The sequence below is a fragment of the Galeopterus variegatus genome, unplaced genomic scaffold (assembly GCF_000696425.1).
Source record: "Galeopterus variegatus unplaced genomic scaffold, G_variegatus-3.0.2 Scaffold20641, whole genome shotgun sequence".
NCBI lineage: Eukaryota > Metazoa > Chordata > Mammalia > Dermoptera > Cynocephalidae > Galeopterus > Galeopterus variegatus.
Genome location: NW_007746752.1, coordinates 7624 through 13071, shown reverse-complemented (window position 1 = coordinate 13071; position 5448 = coordinate 7624). Strand labels below are relative to the sequence as shown.

The 5448-nt window shown below is 40.8% G+C and overlaps 1 pseudogene; it reads right to left on the bottom strand.

Moving 5' to 3' along the window:
- Positions 1–5: 5 nt before the first annotated feature.
- LOC103583212 lies at positions 6–803 on the bottom strand (annotated as a pseudogene).
- Positions 804–5448: the final 4645 nt, after the last annotated feature.

Here is a 5448-nt window from a genome sequence, read left to right as displayed (position 1 = left end):
TCAACTTGTTCCACTCTTTCCTTCCATAGTTTAATGTTGTGCTCCAGTTTTTTCCTATGATGGGGGCAGCCTTTTCTACGGGCCAAACATAGTGATGCTGGTGATCAGTGGAGAAACTGCACTGAGGATATAAAACCTTTAGGTCCCTCTGACAGAAAAAGGTCAGAATCTGATTGTGCATCTCACATACAAGTTTCTCTTCACGCCTCTTCCTCTTGCTTCTTCGTACTTGGAGTAGTTTAGCAATTTCAGTCAAATTACCCAGCTGGGGATTGCTTGTGAATTTCCTTTCTGGACAGCAAAAGTGGCAAAAAGGGCAGGGGAAACTATCATGTAGATCCTTCCAGGACGTAATGATGCAGGAGAGACAGATTATTATGTCCGCAGTTGATAGTCACTGGGTCTTTCAAGTAGTCCAGACAGATGGGACAGCTAGCCTTTGCTTGGAGGTCTGCCAAGGCTGTCACAAACTCCATTGAGCCGTGAACAAAGGTGGTGGGTAAGGTAACGCTTCTTTTAGTGAGGGCTGGCTCTTTCAAGCTCAACACCCAGTAAGCAGTGGATATTCTCCCCCAGACCTTGAAAACTGACCAGCTTTTGGTTTTACTGGGTTGGCATGTTGATGGCAGCCTCTAAAAACTTTATTAGCCATCTGCCCCTTATTTCCAGTCTATTGCCAAGAATACTCCACAGCCTTCAGTCTATCTCACATTAGAACATATTGGCTGGGCTACGTTCTTCCCACTCAATGATGTGAAGTCATGCTTAACAGCTTTCTTGTTCAAGAAGGTATCTTCAGGTTCAAGACAAGAAATCTTTACTATGGGTGAGAAAAGACATTAGTTAAAAATTTGATTCCATAATCACCAATGTATTAAAACATTCACATAAGAATAATCGACTAATGCTAAAATCATTGGGTAGAAGTTCCTGGAAAAACAGAATATTCATATTGCAGATATTCATCCTGCACATTATTAAAAACAAAACATAAAATATGGAACAAACTAACCTTATGTGCTTCTTGATACAATGCAATTGTACAAGTAAGTACTCAATATTGCCTATATAGAATTCTTGCCAAAAATATTTAACTTCAATCTAATCAGAAGTAAGTTAGTATAATTCAGATTGTGGGCATTCTATAAGACAAGTGATATGCATTCTTAAGAAATGTCAGTGTTGTGAAAGACAAAGAGTTCTAGATTTAAAAAGATTAAAGAAATATGACAAACAAATGCCATGTGTGATCCTGACTGGAACTGAATTTTTTTTTTTTTTTGTGACCAGTAAGGGGATTGCAACCCTTGGCTTGGTGTCACCCACACTGCACTCAGCCAGTGAGCGCACCGGCCATCCCTATATAGGATCCGAACCCGCGGCAGGAGCACAGCTGCGCTCCCAGCACCGCACTCTCCCGAGTGAGCCACGGGGTCAGCCCTGGAACTGAAATCTTAAAAAAAAAATAAATAAATAATAATAATAATAATTTCAGTATGGACTGTAAACCACATAACATTGCTATCTGTTAAATTTGATATGATAAAATTATTATAGGTAAGAAATAAAACGCCCTTGTTCTTGGGAGATATATACTGAAGCACAGGTTGGCTGCAACTTACTTTCAGAAGGTTCAATAATAAAAAAAGATGTATATATAAATAGAGAAAAAGCACATATAACAAGAGGTTAACAATTAGTGATTTCAGGCAAAAGGTATATCAATGTTTGTTACACATCCTTTCAAGTTTTCTGTAGCTTTGAAATTTTCAGAATAAAAAATGAGAGAGGAAAATTGCCTGGCTTGTTTTCAAGATACCTATTCACAACCAATATTAAGCAAATTGAATTCCTCCATCAAGCTTGCAAGCCACCTAACCCATCAATACAGTATTCTTTCCCTTTCTCCCCAACACTACCAGACACTTTCTCAACTCTTCCTCCTCTCTCCTTCCTCATAACCTAGTAACAGTGAGAGTAATAGAACGAGTACAGTTTTGGCATGTGAAATTGGCTTTCTCTTGGTGACCTAGCAAGTTGTTTTGTTTTGTTTTTTAACTACAAACCCATCTCTCCATACCAGTGGAATGCGAAAAAATGTGATATTCTTTGAAAGTCTCTGTTTATAAAACTATTTCCAAACTCAAGGCTTGACTCAGTGTCTTGAGCCTGCACAAGCAAAATCTATCATAGCGATATACTATGGAAGGCAGTGTTTTGCAACGTAAGAACTAACATTATTAAGATGACATTAGGTTTGAATATTGGCTCAGTTACTTACTGTATGTGTATCTTTGGAAAATTCATGTATCTTTTTTGAATTTCTTTGACCTGTAAAATGGAAATTACAATAACCTCTTTTTTAATAATATGTAAATGATGGATAATCTTTGCCCATTGTTCTTGGCCAGAGGAGCTTTCTATATTAGATTTATTGGAATCTGTATTTAAACAAGGTCCACACATTGCAATTGCTTATTAGCTCTTTTAAATTGTTTTCAATCTAGAATAATGTCCCTTGCCTACACCTTTGCCTTGCAGACAGACTATCCCAAGGTTTGGATTTGCCTATTGCTTCTTGGTGTAGTTGAAATTGTCCCTCAAGCCTTCAGTTTTTAAATTTATTAAATCTTCCCCCTCATTTAAATCTGTCAATAACTCCCGATAAGTCAGTACAAAATTATCCACCCTTTAGCTTACTATTCAGAGCCCTTCATTATTTTCATCTTCTGGCTATGATCTTCTATAGTATTTAGCTTTTTTTTCCTTTTTCTTAACAGGGGTCATACTCTCCTCCCTCTACACAAACCATTCACTACCTTTAATTATCCTTCCTCATTTCTTTCCTTGGACTAAGTTTTGCTCCTTTGGAGGCTCAGCCCAAGAGAAATGATCTCTCTAGATGGTTTATTATGTGTCAGGCACTATGATAAGGATCTTTCAGACAGTCACAGATTCAATTAAACTATGAGAACAAATTTATAAGTTAGGAGCTATTGTCCTCACTTAAAACTGTGAGAGCTGTAAAAGCTGAGTCTACACGAATTTGAACACACTTATCCAAGATTACATTAACTGGTATAACCACTGGCATGATGCTCAATAACTGAGCTGTACTGTCCCTTCATACTCTCACAGCATCCTATGCATNATTTCAGGGTGCTCTATTCTATTCCATTGATCAGAGTCTCTGTTTTTATACCAGTACCAAGAACTGCATCCTTTTTTGATCCACCTAAAGTATCCACCCTGCTAGCCAGACCTGGAAAAGCTTCAGGCACCAGCAGAGCTGTGGGAGCAAGGGTGAGCAAGGCCCCACTGTGCCCAGAATGCAGGATTTGGGAGTCAAAGAAGATTATTTCAAAGCTTTAAGACTTAATGTCTGCCCTGCTGGGTTTCAGACTTGTTTGGGGCCCGTTCATCCGTTCTTTTGGTCTATTCCACCTTTTTAGAATGGGAACGTACACCCAATGTCTGTTCCACCATTGTACCTAGGACATAGATAAATTTGTTTTTGATTTTTACAGGTTCACAGCTATAAGGGCTTTTGCTTTTGGTCTGAGATGAGAATTTGGACTTTGGACTTTTAAGTTGCTGCTGGAACAAGCCTTCAGGGACTTTTGGGATGGAATGATTATATCTCATATGTGACAGGCACAAGAGTTTATCTCATATCTGAGGCACAAGAGTTTGGGGGGGGGGCCAGAGGTGGAATGATAGAGTTTGGATGTGTCATCCCCCTGAAAAACTCATGTGGAAATCTGATCTCCAATGTGGCAGTGTTGAGAGCTGTTTGAGTCACGGGGGTGGATCCCTCATGAGTGGATTAATGTTCTCCCTGGGGGAGGAGGGCCTGAGTGAGATCTCACTCTATGAGTTCCCACAAGAGTTGGTTGTTTAAAAGGCCCTAATGAGTTCCCACAAGAGCTGGTTGTTTAAAAGGCCCTGGCACCTCCCCCTTCTCTCTCTTGCTTCCTCTCGCCATGTGATCTGCTTGTACCCACTGGCTGCCGGCCGCTTTCGCCATGAGTAGGAGAAGCCTGAGGCCTTTCATCAATAAATTCAGCTCAATCCAATTTTATGTTCTTTCCACCATTATCCCACACCCTTAATATCCATTCCCATATATATTCTCCTGGTTTCTGTTTGTATGAAGTAGAAAATTCATTTACATCTTTTGGAGTGTAATGCTCCTCCTCACGGGTCACACTTCATACCTTACCTTTAGGGGCCTGCTGGGCCTTGAGTCTAGTTATAGATCTAGATCAAAGATGGCTGCTGGGGGTGGGTCCTGAGGAGAATCAGCATTGTCTTACTCAGTATCTGCCTCAGTGGAAGCCATTACTGTTTCCTTAGGCAATGCAGAGTTAATCCCCTCAGGCAGAGGTGGAAAAGCCGCCATCTCTGGGTATGAGGGTCGGAGTTCATTTCTGGTGAACAAGCTTGCAGGATACCATTGAACTGAAAATTAAGGCTGCCACCTGGCCACTTTGGGCTTCTCATGCCTATGAGTCAACAGGCTAAGAAAGGAGTTCCAGTGTTGGCTGGGTGATTGACCTAGACTACCAAGGGGAAGTTGGACTACTACTTCACAGTGGAGGAAAGGAAGAGTATATCTGGAATACAGGAGATCCCTTAGGATGTCTCTTACAACTACCATGCCCTGTGAGTAAGGTCAACGGAAAGTTACAACAACCAAATCCAGGCAAGTCTACAAATGGCCTGGACTCTTCAGGGATGAAGGTTTGGGTCACTCCACCAGGTAAAGAACCATGATCAGATGAAGTGCTCGCTGAAGGTAAAAGGAATACAGAATGGGCAGTAGAGGAAGGTAGTTATAAAATCAGCTTTGGCCATGTGACCAGTTATAGAAACTATCTACATTTCTTAAGTAACACATGTTTCAAGTATTTTATTTTAGAATTTCTAAAGCAGTTTGCAATTGGACCCCATAATTTATCTATAAAATAGGTACAATAACCACATTTTTTTAGAAGCTGCTGAAACTGAGATAAAAATTATTCTCATTATCTATAGGAAAAACTGAAAAAAATACAGGATTGTCAAGGCTAGATTCACTGGTTATGTCCACTAACTGAAAGAAAAAGAAAGTTTTCCAATAGTTCCTCATTCAGAATCTGTTAATGTAAAGATTTTTTTTTTTTTTTTCCTTTTTTTGTCATTTTTCATGTCTGGCAACGGATCGCAACCCTCAGTGTCGCGCCCGTACCAGACCGGGACCGGCAACGGGATCGCAACCCTCGGTGTTGCCCCCGCACCTCGCTCAGCCAGTGAGCAGGAACCGGTCTGTATGTGGGATCCGAACCCTCGGCAGGAGCGCCGCCGCGCTTCCCAAGTGGTGCACTGTAGCAGTGCGCCACCGGGCCGGCCCTAATGTAAAGATTTTAAGAGGTTTTGAGTCATTTCCAGTATTGAAATAAGGCCAAA